The sequence below is a fragment of the Camelus bactrianus genome, chromosome 7 (assembly GCF_048773025.1).
Source record: "Camelus bactrianus isolate YW-2024 breed Bactrian camel chromosome 7, ASM4877302v1, whole genome shotgun sequence".
Classification (NCBI taxonomy): domain Eukaryota; kingdom Metazoa; phylum Chordata; class Mammalia; order Artiodactyla; family Camelidae; genus Camelus; species Camelus bactrianus.
The window spans coordinates 19,785,057-19,804,717 of record NC_133545.1 but is presented as its reverse complement, the minus strand read 5'-3'; the positions used below and the strand labels follow the sequence as shown (position 1 = coordinate 19,804,717).

At 46.6% G+C, this 19,661-nt stretch overlaps 1 protein-coding gene across 4 annotated transcripts in view; it reads right to left on the bottom strand.

Annotated features, from left to right (window-relative positions):
- COPG2 (COPI coat complex subunit gamma 2) overlaps positions 1 to 19,661 on the bottom strand; it is a 126,269-nt gene that overhangs the window by 2,505 nt on the left and 104,103 nt on the right. The gene's annotated exons all lie outside the window — the stretch shown is intronic.

Here is a 19,661-nt window from a genome sequence, read left to right as displayed (position 1 = left end):
CTATGTCGGTGGGCAGCGCAAGCACAGTCCCCATCAGTGGCTTAGGAAGCACCACCTGCCCTGGGCTCTGTTCTGTACTGTCCAGTGAAACGTGCAGGCTGCTTCCAGGGCTGTAGTTCTTACAAGCAGCCTGTAGGCTGGACTTGCCCCGCCGTGGGTGTGAATGGTATGGAGAAGACCACATGGGCACGGCTCCGTTTTCCTATTCAGATATAGAAAGCAGGGGTATAGCTCAGCGGTAGAGCACCTGACTGCAGGTAAGGACGGCAGTAGGGGAGATACTTTTAAAGGGGCTTTTGGCCATGCCTGTCGAAACGTAAGAACCACTACTTTGGGAGCCAATAAACAAAGCATAAAATGTGGATGGTCAAAAGCACACATCATTAAATTAGTACTGGCCAAGTCCATCGGAGTCTCAGTATGTTTAGAGGTACTGTCATTAATATCTGTAGATTGTGGACGGACAGTGGGTTCATAAGTCACCAGAATGAACTGGCTTCGTGACAGCTTTCAACCTACAGTGATTAGGTCAGTCAGTAATGAAGTTCTAATGTTGGTAAAATGAGTGTCTTACAGTGGAAAATCAAGTGGGCAATTATATGTTTTCAGATAATGGGTGGAAATGATCAGAAATGAAGGAATATGAAGTCTTCATGAAGAAGGTAGGAGTTTCTGAACTGTCTGAAGGAGAGGATTTATTAATCATGGATAAAGAGAAGGCATTTAGAATCTAGGGTCTAATCCATGGTCTGGAAAAGGCTTATAAGTAGATTTTACATGCACACACACACACACACACACACACATACTAGAAATCGGGAAGTTGGAAAGTTATTTAGAGGATAGGCAGGAACAAGAAAGAATAAACTCAAATGTAAAGACCATATATGACGGGCTGGCTAGTGAGACTTTTATTTGCTCAGTCTTAATTTAAACTCACTCCCTTCATCCAAAATGTGGAAAATGTCAATATGTTTACAATAAAAGGTGTAAACGAATGTGCCAGACCCTTAGATAAAAAGATGACTGAGACATGAGCTCCTTCCTCACGAGCCCATTGTCTAGGAATTGGGTAAGATCTACCTAGATACACCTATGACATTACAATTTAGTGTCACAGGTTCTCTAATATAAGGTTTAATGGAGTGCTGCATGGGAGTGCAGGATTAACAGCCTGGTAAAAATTTAAAAAATTTGTAAGGATATACACACAGTTTAACTGGATTTCAAAAGATGCAAAGGGGCTTTGGCAAGCAGAGGAAGGTACACAAGCTAAAAGAAAGGCCAGAAAGGCCATGGTGTAACTGGAAACAGTAAGAGAGATGCTAATACACAGGTGCTAAGAAGAAAATTTGTTTAGGAACAAATCTGAAATATCTTATATTTCAGATGAAGGAGACTAGGTATTTTCCAGCAGGCTCTAATGAGCTGAGGCATTCGAGAGACTGAAATGTTATGGATAATTAAAGCCACTGGTAGGAATCCTATGAAGAATAGATCTGAATTCAGAGAGCAAGTAAATTTAATAGATGTTAGTAGTGGGTTGACCCCTGTATATAGGAAAGTGTACCTATTGAGACCACAGAATCTATTTTAATACAGTAGGGGACTGATGAAAGAATGACCTTTGTTAAGGTAGGGTGTTCTGCAGGAGGAAGGAGGAAGAAGAAAAGAAGTAGAAATAAACACAAACCTAGAATGGGTCAGTTGAGGTATTTAAAAAAATTAAAGGAGCAAATTGGATTGTGGTATAGACGAAGGTCATGATCAAATTAAAAACAGAGAGGCAGGATAGATGTTGAGTAACAGATGGTGATATGAACCCTAGTTTCATTCATGGAGGCCGCAGGCAAATGAGGAAGAGGAAAAGGGGGAGACAATCAGGAACAATGGTAGATCACAGACTGGGCAAACTGGATTTTACGTATAAGTAAAGACAGAAGACATATATCTAAGTGATAAGGAGAAATGGATTAAGGAAGCAAATAGGAATGGTATTAATACAAATAATGTTCCTGGAACAAATGGTTTGGTTAATACAGTGAGGTTACAGGGAATCTAAGGTGAACTCCAGTAAAAACCATTGGGAGCAGTGTCACTGTTGTGAGAAAGGATGAGTAACGCTGGGTGATGAGGAGGAGGGGTGAGAGAGCCTTTCCATGCCAACATAATAATGCTGAGTCCACTGCCATATTTAAAGATGAAAGGTTCATGAACAAAGAAAGGCAGAAAACCAGAAGGAGTAAGAGGAGAATACCCTGCAGATCTACATTAAAACTGTTCTCAGAAATGAGGCTTATTTTATAAGGATTGACTGAAAATAAGAGACAACAACTGAGGAGACTTGTGTGAAGAAAAACTTAGAAATGCAGAATCAGCACGGGAACCCTGGTGGGAGTTGCCAGGTCTCAGCCACTGGAGGGAATCAGAGAAAAGATGGATGCTAAGAAAGGAAGGAGCCGTGTGAATTAGGCTGGGGTGCAGGGCATGCAGTGTGGCATATGGCATCACGGGACTAAATAAATGGAGTCATGAGGAGATCCCAGAATGCTTTGTTGGAATGACAGTTACAGAAAAGGATGTGGTCACTAGGGCAAAAGAGGGCGGGAGGGATGGACCTGAAACACAGGCCAGCCGCAGCAATCCACACAGGTCTGGACTGAGCCGAGAAGGAACGGATGCAGGAAAGTGTGCAGGAAATCAAGGCAGATGAAAGCAAGTCGAGCAGTGGGTGCCCAAAATGAGGACTACATGCCTGTCAGGAAAATGCTACCTATGTGGCAGGAGGGATGCTGGAGGTAAGGTTTTTCTCAAGGATAAATATGGGGGGAAATGAAGAAAGGTATAGAAAAATAAGGTTAAAGTTGCCCTCAGATGGCAAGGAGTGGGTAAGGAATAACTGACATCAGCTGGAAGAACAAGACAGCATTCCTGGGCCAAAAGTCACAAGGGAATAAGAAAGAAAAGAGACTGGAAGCAAAGAAAGGAAATGCTATAGAGTGGCGAGCATTTGTGGAATTAGGATCTTGAATGGGGAATCCTGGCAGAGCTCAAAACGGGTCTAATTGGTCACATTTGGATGTAGAGACTGTACTGCAATGAGGATTATACAGAGAGTGAGGAGTGAGGACCTGAGTAGTAGATTAGCTCCTGAAGCACCAATTTGGAGGGAAATTGTTAAAGGACTCGGGTGACAGAAAAGTTTTAAAGAAGCTGCTTATGATGAATGCTGAGAAAAACCTATTGCTGGCAACTTTACAGAGATGAGGTTCCTTACTAGAGGGTGAGAACAGGTGTTTGTCCAGAGAAGAGATGACTGTAGTAGATGAGGAATGGGTGAAGATTCTGAGGGAATCCATCTGAAGAGAGGTAATCTGCATCCATTCCTTCTGTAGAGAGATGGTAAGTGAAAGGGTGACGGGCAGTTAAGAGATGGGAGATGACTGCATAGTGCGCCATTAAAACTGGTTGTTCTTAGAAGTGACCCTGCCATGGCTAAAAGTGACAGACATTTCCTAGGGAGACTTGTATGACAATATCATGGAGGAAGAGAGAAGGAAGATGGAGGCTGGAAGCTGAAAACAGAGGGAAGACACAGGATCTGAGCAGGGTGCCGCCTATACGGTGTGAGTAGGGAAGGGCATTAAAGGGGGCCAGAATGAGGAACACTGGAAAATGGCAGGGCTGCATATGAAGTAGAGAGGTGTGAGCTAAGCTAGATTACAGCCAAAGAAGGAGAGAGAATGAGGTGGAAGTGGCTACTAAGGCTGGTATTAACGAGGGAGTCCCTCACTGATGTCTGGGGACCTTTGCTTGAATGGTATTTGAAGCAACAAGTGTGACCAGTGAGTGAAATGTTAGATTCTAAATGGGATGTATCCAAGCCACGGCCAGTGGAAGGAATCCCATGAAAGTTGGCACCGAACTGAGAGGGCAAATGTATTCAGAATAGTGTGGAGGAAACAAGGAAGATGAAAGAAAACAGAACTCAGTCCATGAGGAATGATATAAAGATGGCAGCTGAAAAGCCGAGTAACTGTGTAGGTAGCACAGGTGTTTCTCTAGGGTCAGTCAAGGAAAGGGTGGAAGAGCCTACAGAAGAGATGGGGTCCTTTGAAGCTGGCAGGTACTGGCAGGAGGGATATGGCACCGTACTTGTACCAAAGGTCATGATTAGATAAGGAAGGAGAGACTGGATGCTCTGTAAAGGGAGCACCATACAAAGAGGTGCAGAGAGCAGGTGGAGTGGCACGGGCAGACAAGACGAGGGAGAGAGCTTCCCATGGGGGAGGTTTTACGATGGGTCGGCTTGGTCAAATGATGGCTTGTAATACCAGACTGTGAAAAGCAGTACATATGGTGGAAGAATAGGGCCTGAACAATATGGGAAGTTTTGGTGGGAAGTTTTAGGTAGGAGGGTTAGAAGGAGATGGATTAAGATATGAACCCTGATGTAAAAACACACCAGCAACCTTAGAGACACGAGGATAAAAATCTCTGAGTCATTTCTCTGTAGCATGGATGACTAATCCTGGGAGATGACTGGCTAAGGATCACGTAAGCTCCAGAGTAAAACTTCTGTTATTTCCATGTACAGATGGTAGATGAAATTATACTATATGTAACTAATCATGTGGGAGGGCAAACCACCAAAGGGAGATACAAATGCGTATCATGCAAATGCCACATTAAAGTTATTCTTATTTACTCTGTCATGTGAAGATTCTCTGAAAGTCCTAGACAGCTACTGGGGAGAGAACCTGGCTAGGGAGTGCCGTTCTGGAGGAGACTGAATCCACCTGAATGAATATAGATGGTAGCAAAAAGAAGAGGAATTGAAGATATAAGGTAGTATATTTCTTTAGGGCAAGACAGGTAACAAGGGAAAAGGAATGGGAGAGTAACATTACAGGCGCCCCCAGATTAAAGAAGGTCATCCGAAGAATGATAGGTATTGACTGGAGGGAGCAGATCCCATATTTGGGCCAAAAGACACAGAAGAAGTGGGGCTAAAGCTAAGAGGAGTGTTGCAGAGACTGGAGAGCGATTCTGAGTAGGTGGCCTGGTACTAAGAAAAACTCCATGCACCATACAGATCCCAGTATGAAGAATCCCATCAGATGTGAACATGGGCCTAGCTGGTCCGTATGTGGGGTATAAGCTGGACTGCAATGACTAGTGGACAAAATGGGAGAGAAATAAAGGTCTGAAAAGAAGCAAACTTGCTCTTGAAGCCCTGGTGGGAAATTTTTAATTAAAGGGCTTGTTGAAGGGAAAGTTTAGAGCAGTGCTTCTTAAAATGTGTTCTGTCAGCACTGTCTAGGAATATTTAGCAATATGAATTCTTTGGCCCCACCAGTCCTACTGAATCAGAAATTTGGGGTGGGGCCCAGCAGTGTGTATTTTAACAAACTGCAGTTTGAGAGCCACTGCTTTAGATGAAGGCAGATTAAAAGTAATTCTGATAAAAAAAATCTTTGCTAGCAAGCTGTCATATTAGGATTAGCTGAAAATTACAGAAGCAACTGAGGAGACTTGTAAGAGAGGAGAGAATGGAGAGTGAAAAGGGGAAAAGGGCCAGATGAATCAGGCCGGGGGGGACCTGCAGGAGAGTAACGTGGCCGATGGTGAGGGCATCAGAGAGCGCTAGAGTGACAACTGTCAGGACACGGGAGGGTGGGAACTTTAACAGTGATTTTATGTTAATCCGGATCACAGCCACTCAGAGAGAGAGGGAGCAAGGAGGGAATGTGGCTAAATAAGAGCTGAGATTATGAGGGGGAACTGTTCAGGAAGCTGTGTGGAGAGGCTAACATGGGATGGAACTATAATCCAGTCCACAGAGTCTGATCAGTGAACGCTGAATATGAGGAATCCGTTTATCTAGAAAGAGCACCGTATTATGGGAGTGATGTGTATATGCGTAGTCTCTGAATGAAGGAGTGGTGCTGAACAGAAGGTAGTTTTCTAAGGCGAAATAAAGAAAAAGGAGTAAAATAGCAAAGTTAAAATTGCTGCCAGATGACAAGGTATCACTTAATATTGACACAGAAATGGTCACTGATACTAATGGGAAGCATATGGCACCAGGCCTGGGGAAGATCTTGATGAGAAAGGGAGAAGACAGGTTAGAAACAATCTAATGGAAAGACTTGTTTAAAGAGTAGAAAATTGGTGTTGAGTGAGGAAGAGAATGGGGATAAGGAGAGGAGGAAACCTCAAAAAGACTAGGCATTCATCACTATGAAAGGTTAAGATACATGGGGGAATTCTCCAGAGGGAAATTGGAAAGAAAGTCCTATAAAAGGGATGTTAAAGATAGATTCAGAAATTAAGGAAATATATTAGGATTTGCAGAAAGTGAGAGAAGCAGCTGAGGAGAATGGTATGAAAAAAATAGCAAAGAAGGAAAGAGCAAAAGATGGAGGCTGGAAGCTAAATAAGGAAAAAGTGTGTGAGTGAGGCTAGGGTACAGAACATGCAGTGTAGAAAAATAAACCTGGAAGGGCATTAAAGAGGGCTAAACGGGAACATTAGGAAATGGGAGTTGGATATTTGTCAGAATTATGCATTAAGATGGAGAGAAAGTAAGGTAAAAATGTAGCAAAGTAAGAATTGGAGTATGAGGTTTTGCTGTCCAGGGTTCTTTTTTGGAAAAATACTAGAAATAATAGGTGTGGTCAATATGGTGAAAGGTCTGAAACAGGCTAAGTGGGATGGACACACAAGACGGGCCAGTGGCAGGAAGCCTATGGACGTTTATGCTGCACCGAGAGTACAAACGGATGCAGTAAACAATGTAGGACACAAAGGGGAGACGGCAGGGGTGGAGCAGCCAGTGCCTGACAGGAGGGGAGTATCTACCCAAAGGGACAGCTGAATCTGTAAGCATGATGTCTATGCAGGTGGAAGCTGAAAGGAGGGACATGGCAGCATGTTTCTCCAAGGCAAAATAAGAAACAGGAGGAAAGGAATGGAAGAGCAAAGTGAAGGTTCCTGCAGTTGTGAAGGGATGATCTTAGAAATGGCATCAATTGACTAGTGGATTATGGCACCATATTTAGACCAAGGTTCTGCTGGAATAAGAAGAAGAGAGTTTGTCAGTTGCGTAAAGGACCACTGTATGAACTAGAGAAGTCTTTAGAGTAAACGGAGTGGCAACAATACATATCAGGTGTGTAATAAAGAGACCCAGAATGGAGATTTTTCTTCTATAATGTAGCAAATAATATCACAGGTATTTCAAAATTAAAATGTCCTTATATATAAAGACGATTAACTAACTCAAAGTAAGGTTAGTTTATGATCTTAATATTAACTACAGACATATAAATTATAATTTAGGCTAACATATGAGACCCTTATGATTTGTAGTATCACATGCACTGAACACTTTTTGATTAAGACATTACTTTTTATTAATTAATTTAGTTGACTACAAAATGTTGTGACTTTCTAAGTGATAATTACTTTATCTGATGCACCAAACCAGTAGAAGTAGTTTAGGAAAGAATGGAGATCTTGAAATGGGTTTGAATACTCAAATTGGATGGGAAGGCCCAATGGTAATGAATGGTACATCTAACAGAGTTTCAAGGACCTGGAGAGAAGTGGGAATTAGAGAAGGGCATTAATGCTGTGAGTAGATTTATTTTTAGTTAACAGGAAAGTTTAAGGGGAGTTTTATTATGATGAATTCTCCTAAAATGACATTGTAGTACTCTTAAAACACATCAGGATTGACCAGTTGGGAACATGGGCCAGTGTTTGTCTATAGAGAAGATTGTGTTTCTTGAGGAATGGTTGGGAATCATTAGGGAAGTAAACCCTAGGAGAAAAATACTGTCTCCACTGCTGTGATACAGGGTAGCAGCTGAATGGCTAGTGAAGACATGGCAGAGTGTGACAGAATGAGAAAGAAGAGGAGGGTCTTAATCTACGTAATGGGAGCACTGCATGAATTAGTGGGGTTCTCAGTAGTCAGAGGAGCAAAAAGGCAAATAAGATGTGGACTAAAGAGACCCAAAATGGAGAAGTCTGTCAGATTTCAGGAGAGTTCTAATTGGTTAAAACTGTTTGGTGTTAAAGATTATAATGAGTGGTATATATAATGAGAGAGAAGTAAAGGCCTGCACAGGAGTGAACAGGAGTTAGAAAGTAGACTAGCAATTAAAGTCTTGATGGGAGAAATTTTTTTTAAGAATTTATATATATCTACATATATTTAAAACCCTCAAAGACAGCATTACCTATTGAATATTTATATGAATATTTATAACAATTATAAAATATGTATGAGGAAAAGTATCAGATTATTTGGTGATTTTCTCTTAGAAGGGAGAGAGGTAAATAATTCTAAAGTGGTACAAAGGAAGTTTCAATTATATGTACATTGTTTTATTTCTTTAAAAAAATCTCAATCATATATAGCATAATTTTAAGATATAAAAAAGTAGGGTAGTAGGTGTATGAATTGGGGGGGAACAGAACATTTTAATTAAAGGGCTTGGTTGATAAAAACAGTTAGAGGGGCAAGATTAGGATGAATCTTGATGAAAAGCCATTGACAGCAACCTGAAAGATGTTGGTTTGACCAACTGGAGAATGTGTGGGTGGTAGTTTATCTGGTGAAAAGATGAACTGTATTTGGTAAGAAGTGAGTGGGAGTATAACTCAAGAGAAGACTAATTAATGTAATCACTGTGATTAGAGATGGAAGCTGAAAATATTATATGTGTGTATATGATAGGGCAAATAAAGGAAATCACGAAGACCTCGTTGAGGTATGATGGTAAAGTCTTCAGAAATTAAAGTATCATGTTAGGACTGGCTGTGAGAGAAACCACTGAGACATGTGTTTTTAAAAAGATAAAGAAGGAAAAAGTAGAAAAAAATTGAGGCTGAAATCTAAATGAGGAGAAGGAGTGTAGGCTATAAGCTGAGGTGCAGAGCATGCAGTTCTGCAGAATGTTGAACAGGGAAAGGTACTGAAGAAGGCCAGGAGGAGGAACACTGAGAGACCAGAATCAGAAGTTCAGTGAAGAGCTCTATGGTAAGGCAGATGGCAACCAACTGAAGAAAGAGGTGAGAATATCACTAGATAAGAACTTGTATGATGTGTTGCTGCTCAGAAAGCTTTGTTGGAAAAAGATTTGAAGCAATCAGTGTAGTCAATAGAGTGAGAAGTTAGAGAGTGATTAAACGTGATTAAATGTGACTTCAAATAGGCTGGAGCAGGAATCTTAGGAAGGTCCAGACTCAATGGAGAGTGGAAACAGATTTCAGTACAGAGTGTAGGACGTAAGGAAGATGAAGGCTAAATTCTAAGTGCTGAATATCAAAAGTGTACATTCCAGAAGAGAGAATTAGATTCACCGGAATGATTCTGCTGAAAGAAGAAGGAATGCTGGAGGAAATGTAGGGAGTTTGCAGCAGCAGAAGAAAGGAGAAAAGAAATAGAAGACCAATGTGCAAGTTGCTTGTGGATGGAAAAACATTATTTAAATAGTCATACTGATGGGAGAAACGGCTACTGCTCCGTACTTAGGCCAAAGGTCATGACAGAATAAAAAGAAAGTAGAGAGGATCGCAAGTAAGTAAAGGGGCCTTATATGAATTAGAGAGCAGTTCTGAGTAGATGGAATGGCAACAAGACAGATCAGGTGTGAATGAAACAAACACATAACTGTCAAGTCTCAGAACTCTGTGCAGAATGAAGGAGGACCTGGGGTCTGAAAAAGAACAGGACCTGGGCAGGATGGCTCTTGAAGTTTTAGTGGGAAAGTTACGACTGAAGTGATTGCTTGCTAGGAAAGGTTAAAAGTGATGGATTAGGATCAATCCTAGGGGGAGGATGTAGCTCAAGTGGTAGAGCGCATGCTTAGCATGCACAAGGCCCTGGGTTCAATTCCCAGTACTTCCTCTAAAGATAAATAAATAAACAAACCTAATTACCTCCACAGAAATAATAGTAAATAAAATTATAAAAAAGAAAAACAAACATGACATTTTTAAAAAAAGATCAATCCTGATAAGCCATTGGTGGAAATCTTAAAAACATCACCATTGATTGACCTTTTAGAAGATGTGGATTGGATACTTTTTCTAGTGGAACAAATGAATACTACAGTTGAGGAGTGGTTGAGGATCATGATATTAAACCTCAAGAGAATAACACCGCATTCACTGATATATTATAGAGTCTCTGGGTGAAAGATGAGGAAAATATTTAAGATCTGGTAGGGCAAATATTCAAAAGGAGTTACGGAAGACCCGCCTATGAGTGTGATGTTAGTTTGCTGAGATGTTAAAGAATCATGTCAGGACTGGCTAAAAGTGGAAGAAGCAACTGCAAAGACTTGTATAAAAAAAAAAGATGCTAGTTGGGGAAGGGATGTACGAATTAGGGCGCATTTTAAATATGCAAGATGCAAAATGGAAAATATTACTGAGACCAGAGGAAGGAATGCAGGTTTCACCAGCTCTCCACTACTATCAGAATACTTGTTAACATGAAAAGTTTTTCTCTGTGTATGTGCTCGGGGAACTCGGTACGGTGAGTTAGCATTCTTGTGCTGGCAAAGACTTCAGAGTTCACAGGTCTGTTCGGGATGGTGTATGTTTGCTGTGGTCATAGTTCTTCTGCTGATAGGCTTCCTTCCTGTGCTCCGAGTTTTTAAATATGTTGTGCATTAGTCCTGTCATCTTCCCTGCAATATCTGTGGAACACCTCCAGCAGTTCACCAGTTGGTAAGTAAATGTTTCCCAAAAGTTTCTTATTCATATGTTGTATTTTAAAGATGTATATGTACTTGTTATTTCTCTTGAGAACCTTTTATTATTCCAGGCAGTATAAAAGGAGAATGCAATTACAATCATATCATAGTATGGGGTCACTTTGTACTACATAACAAACATGTACACTAATGAATGAATTTTATGTTAAATAATTACATGGTTGTCCTTTAAAATGGTTTATAGTATAAGAAATACTTAAAAGTTTTTATAATGGTGTTTTTGTGATGGTTGAGAAAATATGATAGTTTTTTTTTAAAGGAAAATGGTTATGGGCTTTCTCAAATTTAAGATAATGCTGTGTAAGTGTTTACTAACAAAAACTGTTATTCAGCATATTTTAAAGCAAGGATAATGAAGATTGCTTGTACTTGTGAAGGATCTGAGTCAGGAAGAGAATTGTGTGGTGAGGCATTTCTTAAAGGAAGAAAGCGGGGAGATAAAGTGATAACTGAAAGTGAGACATAAGGTCAGTATCCAGGAAAGTAAGTTTGCATAAAAAGTGCAGTCAACAGAAAGGTTAGAGACAGGTTCAGGAAAGTGGACCTAAAACAAGGCAAGTTACAGGGATCCTAGTGGAATGAATAGAAAACCAAAGCAATTCAGCAAAATATGTAAGAAAGAATAAATACAGAAATGGATTGAGCAATGAATGTAGAAAAAAAAGAGGAACCAAAGAGGATGGTATTAGTGAATGTATAGAGAATGGTACATACTCAGTATATGGATGGTTAATAAAAGGTAGAATAGGGGAAAAAAAAAAGAAAATGGGTGGAAAAGCAGAATTTAACTTTAGATGGGAAAGATCATGTGAGGAACGGCATAGTAAAAACAGGGTTTGGCATTCTACAATCTAATGGAACAAGGAAGACTATAGTGATAGAAACTAAGTAAAAAGAGCAATGTCTGGAAGAGACAGTTCAGAGTAAGTAGATTAAATATTGGGTAAAACAGTTTCACAATGAAGAGACCCTTATTGAGGGCAGTAGAAGTATTGCATTAGTGAAGGAAGTGGACAGAGGATTAAAGATGGGCCAAAAGTATTGAAGCAAGTGAAGGCAGGATGGAAGCGAGTCAGAGGGCAAATACATGCATTAGAGCGGAATATTAGAAGAGGGCAAAGTGGGAAAGTCAGACTGAGTTGTACATTCAATCCAATTCTAAACAAAGGAAGGGAAAAGAGGTTAAGAAATAGATAAAGAGGAATTCAGGTGTCATGGGGGGAAGGGTGCCATGGCATGGGATTGAAAACTGCACATCCATATCTAGAAAGGACTTCTAACTTCATGAGAAACATGGTACTGGACAAATGGAATGGGGGCCGGATGAGGCAGCTGGTTTAAACACAGCAGAGAAGAGAGAGGTACAAGACAGACATGCAGAGCGAGAGTTACACACAGGACTAAAGGAGTCCCTGAGAAGAAACAGAAATGAGATGAAAATATCCTTATTCAATAATAGAGGAAATACACGTGGGACAAAGGAGAGGAACACTGCGCGGATTACAGACAGAGACAGTGAAAGAAAAGATTACATTAAGCCCACTGTGTGCGAGGGAGGGGAAGAGTGAGTAAGGTGGCGGGACAAACTTGTCACAGTATATAAACTTAAACCATATTAAGTATCAATAAAAGAGGAGAAAACGTTAAGTGGGAATGACAAGAAAATCAGGTTAAGAAGAGGGGGTTATGGGTATGTGTACCTTTTTATAGCTGAGTTCAACAAAGGTTCAAGTTTTAAACAAGATCTACAAGAGACAGAAGACAGTCTGGCAATGAGAGTGCAATAGAGGGACAAGGGATGACAGGAAAAGGTTAGAGCGTGTACTACAAAATATTAAATGTGGAAAACAATGTGTGCTCCAATGAGTAGGTTCCCAAAGTTCAGCGGTAACACAGTGAACACTAAGCACTTTGAAAACAATTAACATAAAACACTGAAATCAATCAGGGATGGTTTAGAAAGTTAAGTAAAAAGAAAGTCACACTCAACACTGATTCTTGACTCAGAGGGAGGACAGACCTAAGAAAATGGAAAATAGAACTCTGGAAACTAGACTGGGGTTTGGGACGTGTCAGCTGAAGGGACTGCATGGTTCAAAGAGGACAGTGCCGGGCAGTGTAAGAGTGGGCTCCGTGCTGGGATCTTTGAGGAACAAATGTCAGTGGCAACTGCTGGAAGCCAGGGGCGGGCAAGGGGAGAGGGCAGCCCAGGGGGCCAGGCTGGTTGTGCACAGCAGTGATTCTTCCCGAGGGGGGGGGTGAATTTCACCCGAGGGAGGGCTGTGGGCATGGACCCCAAGGGAGGCCTAGCAACACATCTGAGGGTGAGCAGTGCTCTGCTCAAAACAAAAACAAAACCAAAAAAATCCAAACAGAAAACACAAAAACATTCCTGAAAGATGATGTTGATAGGCCAGCCTTGGGGGTCATGCATCCTCGGGTGAGAATCACTGGGGGGGGGGGCAAGGTGGAGAGCTGGGCAGTGGGGGGGGTGGGCGGGCACGAGCAGGTGAGCCGCTGAGTGGGGGCAGATGCAGGCATCAGAGTCAAGACTGGGAGACGTGGAGGAAAAGGACTCAGGACCAGGCAGACAGCGAGCAAATGGATGTAGCCAACAGGGCCTCTGGAATGATGGGGGGTGGGCTTGTATTAGCATCAATGGACCGGGAGTGAAGTGCCAACTTTTTGGTCCCAGAGCTGAGGATGCTTGTGATATAAGGCTGAGAGATGGGAGTGGCAACTGAAAGGAAGCTAGGTGTGCATACGTGAGCGCAGGGCACCGCAGGGGATGTACGTAGCAAAGGAAGGGGTGGAAGAGACGGGACAACACTGAAGGAGAGCATCTGGGAGAGAGATGACAGCCCGGGAGGGAAGAGAAGGAGGTCAGAAGCAGTGTCCAGGGCTCTGTGGAGGGGATGTGGGGGTTGGCGGGTGTGGAGGCAAGAGGGGGAGGGCAAAAGGCAAAAGTGCTGTGATGAAAGGATAAAGGCAGGAGAATCAGGGGAAGGGTTCCCCAAGAGCTGTGCTCGAAGAGCGTGAATCAAAGGGGTCTGAATGGAAACATGAAAGGTTATGTGGCGGGGCCTGGAGGAAGCATAGCCTGGGTTCACAGGACATGAGCACGGGCTGGGGGGCGGAGGCTGGATTCAGTCTAGTGTGTCCGAAGCAAAGATGACCGACCTGGGCTGAGCAGCGGATGGGAGAACGAGCAGGGAGGAGACGGCAGAGAAGACGGCTGAATCCGGCCGGAAGACTCACAGCCCGTAGCTGAAAGTGCCGCACGTGAGAGAGAGGGCAAAGCAGGAGCCAGGGTGCAGATCAGGGGCGCCGTCTCCCCCTGGGGGAGTGTGGCAGAGGAGAGGCGGTCCGGGGGGGGGGGGATGGGCAGATGATGGTCCCTTGCAGCTAAAGAATGAGAGGCTTGTTGAGAGGATCAGAGTGTGTACTGCATCAAGAGAGGGATTACAGAGAGCCTGAAGGAGAAGTGGATGTGGAGAACAGACATTCTGCTTCCAAAAGTGAGCCACAGTTGTGGCAAACCTCATGCAGGAGGCAGGGCACAATGTGGGTAAGGCCAGCAGGGAACCTGGGATGGTGGGATGAGATGATGGAAAGTCAGAGAAAAGCCCAGAGAAGCAATGACCATCTCCAAAATGGTGGACCAAAAAAGGAAGGGTGCTTAGGGGTGACTTGGGACAGCTGTGGATTTAGGACAGGACACTGGGATGGAGAGAATGGCAACGGAGGAAGCATGAGTGCAGGGCAGGAAGGGAAGATGTAAGGAAGGACCGCTGACTCTGTCGCGTGACTGGCAGAGGCGGCAGGGAAGCAGTGGAAGATGGAGCAGAGGGGCTGCCAAACACACGAGTGTAAGAAAAAGGCAGGATGGGCCTAGTAAGGTTCAGTCCACACCCAGAGTAGGAAAAGGGAGTTAGTGGGGTCTGGAGCAGCCGTGAGATGGTGGTCCCCAGGAGCGAGTCATGCGGGAAGAGAAAGGGACGGAAGAGGGGAGAAAAGCTCACGCAGGTCCTCGGGCTCAGGCACAGTCAAGGAGGCGCCGCGGCAAAGGGGAAGGCCACACGCAGCGCTCCCAGACTGGGGCTGTCGGCCGACCTTGAGGGGCCAGAGGACAGGCTTATGCGGTACTGAGGCTAGGCAGCAGAGCAGAGACCCCACGCCTCGGTGTTTGAATACCTGGGGCCCTCAGGAGCACGTAGGGAAAGGGGACCCAGTGACGGGGTGAAACTGAGGGAACAGGGCCGCGTGTCACATTGAGACGGATCCTGCACAGAAACCGCTGGCAGGTAATCTCGGACCTGGGTATGGACGCATGTGGGTGGAGTCCAGCGGGTGGGTAGCAGATATGCTTAGAAATGGAGGAGTGAGCAGGAATCAAGGCAGAGGTGACAGTTTGCAACGATCACTGAATTCATGCATCTGTTATTCCAGGGGGGTTGCAAAGAGTGGAGGTCTAACGTGTGGTGGAGACTCCACACAGGAAAGCTGGGAAAGAGGGGGACCAACAAAATCTGTGGGGTGTCAGAGGTCTAGTCCGAGAAGGTAACGTGGGCAGCAAAGTGGCCGAGGGAGAGAGCACGCAGTGGGAGGGCGGGGCCGTGGGAGAAGGGGGTCTGCGGGTCGGGAGGCTGGATCTGATGGACTACAGAGGGGGCAGGCAGAATGGGATGGAGAGTGAGAGGAGGGTCTTAAAACCTGCACATGGGTTTTGTGAGGGGAGCATGGCCAAGAGGGAAACGGGGCAAAGTGAGGATCAGGACTGCATCATCGGGGAGTGGGAGGCCAAGGACGGTTGGCAAGGGTGCTTCTTAAAGCCTGATGGAGGTGAAACAGAAGCAGTGGAGGCCTGGGATAAAAGAGGGGGAGGAAGTGTGAGCTTGATAAAGCCCTGAGGGCAATGGCTGGATTAGAGACAACAACAGAAGAAGGAAGGAGAGGCAGGGAGAAGAAAAGGGAGTCTAAAGGGAATTGGTGGCCCGAGTCAGTGTAAACGCTGGATAGGAGACAGCAGATGGTTTTGGAAAGGATGTGGCAGGGAAGGGGAGGAAAGAGTGTGAGCGTGATAGCAGGTCCAAGGAGGGAGCACCCCGACAGAGAAGGGATGACCCCGTGCAACTTAATGACGGGCACTGGGGAACTCTGAGATCATGGTTCCTAGAGAAGAGGAGGGCACTTTCCCTGGACAGGGAGGGAAAAGGAAGAAATGGGTTGCATGAGGAAGGGTCTCAGGAAGGAATGTCCAAGTGGAGCCTTGATGTGGCATGACGGGAGAGTCACCTGCCAGAGACAGGTGATGAGAGGCACCCCGGGGAGGGTGGAGACTGGAGCGCAGTGGAAGGGAGACAGGCTGGACAACAACAGGGGGAGCAATGAGAAGGAGGAGGTGGCAGGTAGGAATCCAGGCAGATCTCAGAGGTGCCAACCAGAAGGAACTTCAGAGATTCGGGACCAGCCAGGGGGAGCAGAGGCATGAGGAAGGAGGAGTGGAAAGGGGTGGCTAGCAGCGGGCGGGAGCAGTGGCTGCTGCTACAACCTGGAATATTGTGGCAAGGGTAGAACTTTTTGGCCAGGCTCTTTAATATGGATCCAGGGTGGGGTGTGGTCTGGGACAGGGTTCAGGATTGGGGTACAAATTGAGTTTGACTGGATTGGATGTGAGGGCAGGGTTGGGATCAGTGGGGATGGTGGGGAAGGGAGAAGGAGCTCCAGGCACTGAGAAAATCATCTACTTTGAGCTTATGGAATGACTGCAAGTCCAGTGCTGGGGGTGATGACTACGCTGAGATGAGGGAGGGTGAGACCACTGAATCCACCCAGAGAGGACGAGGGAGAGGGGCTGCAGGGAAGGCAGAAGGGAAACACCTGGCTGTCAGGAGACACAGCTGGACAGTACGACCATAAGGTGTCACAGAGCTGAATGAGGAGGGGTAAACTTTTGAAAGGGACAGTGACAAGCACCTAGAAAGAGAGTTAGACCAAAGATATTGTCACCTGCCTGAGTCATGATGTGTGCGGGATAGGAGGGGTGTGGGCATGAGAAGAGATGGGACACAAAAGTGCAGGAGAGGCTCTGGGGGAGAGAAGAGCAATCGGAGGGAGGAGGAGAGAAGGAGGGCGGACAGCGGTGCCCAGGGCTCTGTGCGGGTCCAGACTCAGTGTGATGGTGTCGGGAGTGGGGCTGCCAGGTGTGGGGGCAAGGAGGTGAGAAGAAGGTGAAAGGAAAAAGGGGAATCAGGCAGGGGTTTCCCGAGAGCTGGGTCAGGAGAGTGTGCAACGAGGGGTCTGGATGGAAACGTGAGAGTTAAAGGAGCGACACCGTGGGGACCTGGGAGGAGAGCGCAGCCTGGCTCATGAGCGGGGGTCGGGGGCGGGGCGTGCAGGGTCGGTGCAGTGGGTCTGAAGCAGAGATGATGGAGCTGGGCTGAGCGGAAGGTGGGGGGGGGTCGTCAAGAAGGGAGCACGCAGCACAGGAAAGTACTGAGTCCAGCTGGAAGACTCACAGACGGTAGCTGCAAGAATGTCACACGGATCAGGTAGCACAGTTCCTTTGCTATGTGTGCAGTAGCGGGAGAGCAGGAGAGACCCTGAAAGCGGGCCGAGGATGTAGGTGACCAGGTGAGCGGCGGCCTCGAACAACTGGGAGAGTGTGGTGGAGGAGAGGTGGTCCAACGGGCCAGGAGAGGGCGGAGGGGCAGGCGATGGCGCCGGGCAAGGAAAGGCCTGTGGAGGGCATCAGGGAACACACAGGAGAGAGTGGATGTGGAGAATCCAGGGTCCCTGCCCCCGAGTGGGCAGGAAAGGGGAGAGGAAGCCCAGTGGATGTGGAGAATCCAGGGTCCCTGCCCCCGAGTGGGCAGGAGGAGGAGCACAGCGCAGGTGAGGCACGCGAGGAACTCGGGAGAGGCGGGGTGAGGCCAGAGGAGAACGAGGTCGAGGTCGTAGAGGTAGTGGCCATCGAAAATGTTGGAGACAGGGCACGGCGAGAGGAAAGGTCATAGAGAAGGCCGGAGAAGCAGTGACCTTCTCCCGTCTGGCGGACTCGGCAAGGTTAGGGCGCTTAGGGGGAAATCTGGATGGCAGATGGACTCAGTACAGGACACTGCGGACAGGGAAGCTGGCCATCCCAGGAGCATGAGGGCTGGTCAAGGAAAAGAGCGCTGCATCCTTCTCATGACTGACAGGTGGTAGGGGCATTGCTCAGGGGGCAGAAGGGACGAGACCGGGGACGGGAATCACAGAAGAAGGGAGAGAACCTTAGGAATGTCTGAGGGGCCCAGGGTCAGCGAAGGGGGCACCGTGGAAGGGGAAAGGCAGCCTGAAGAGCTCTCAATGTGGGACTTCGGCAGATGTCAGGGGGAGGGGGTACGTGCGGTACTGAGACGGGCCAGGAGCTGCAGTGCAGAGGTGAGACCTCATAGCCGGAGCATCGGAAGACCTGGGAAAGGAAACCCAATGGCTGCGCTAAAACTGAGGAACCTGGGTGTCACTGCACATTAAGCCGGACCCTACAGAGAAACCACTGGCAGGTAACCTCAGGGATCTGGGCTGGGCTCCTGTGGCTGCAGTGCAGAGTGCAGGCAGCAAACGTGCGTAAAATGGCAGCGGAGTCGGGGAGGAGCAGGCTGAGCTGACATTGCCCAACCATCACTGACTGAGCTTTTGCTCTTCCAGGGGTGTTGGGAAGGGTGCAGGTCCAGCATGTGGTGGGGGCAGCACACAGGGAAGGAGGGAGGAGGGGGACCTCCGAAACCAGTGGGGTGTCAGGGGCCTGGCCTGAGAAGGTAATGGGGGCAGCACAGAGGGAGCGAGCAGAGGGCAGGACGGTGAGGGCTTGAGCAGCAGGGGCTCTTGTTTGGGAGGCTGGATCCAGGGAACAGCAGAGGGGGCAAGGCAGAATGGGACGGAGCGTGAGAGTGGGGTCTTAAAATCTGTACATGAGGGGATGGTGGCCTAGAGAGAAGGAGGGCAAAGGGGGGGTCTGGATGTCATCGGGGAGTGGGAGCGCAAGGCTGATGGGCAGGGGTGCGTCCCGGGCCCAAAGGAGGAGAGATGGAAGCAGTGGAGGCCAGGAAAGGAAGAAGAGGAGGAAGCACTCGCTTGGTGTAAAGAGTTGTGCGCAGTGGCTTGATTACAAGGGAAGAGAGAAGAGGAGGAGGATGAGATGAGGTGAGGATGAGAATAAGGAAGCCTGAGGATAAAGGAGAGGTAGTGGCCTGAGCCAGTGGAAGAACCTGACAGGAGACAGCAGATGGTTCTGGAAAGGACGTGGCAGGGCAGGGGAGGAAAGAGTGTGAGTGTGCGATCAGGTCCAAGGAGGGAGCACCCCGACAGAGAAGGGATGACCCCGTTCTACTCAATCACGGGCATTGGGGAGCTTTGAGATCATGGTTCCTAGAGAAGAGGAGGGCGCTTTCCCTGGGCCAGGTTGGTAAAGGGAAGAAATGGGTCGCATGAGGAAGGGTCTCAGGAAGGAATGTCCAAGTGGAGCCTTGATGTGGCATGACGGGAGGGTCACCTGCCAGAGACAGGTGATGGGAGGCACCCAGGGGAGGGTGGAGAGTGGAGCGCAGTGGAAGGGAGACAGGCTGGACACCAACAGGGGAAGGAATGAGAAGAGGGAGGTGGCAGGTAGGAATCCAGGCAGATGTCAGAGGTGCCAACCAGAAGGAACTTCAGAGATTCGGGACCAGCCAGGGGGAGCAGAGGCATGAGGAAGGAGGAGTGGAAAGGGGTGGCTAGTAGTGGGTGGGAGCAGTGGCTGCTCCTAAGAGCATCGAATGTTGTGGGGAGGGTAGAACTTTTTGGCCAGGCTCTTTAATATGGATCCGCTGGGAATGGACTGGGAAT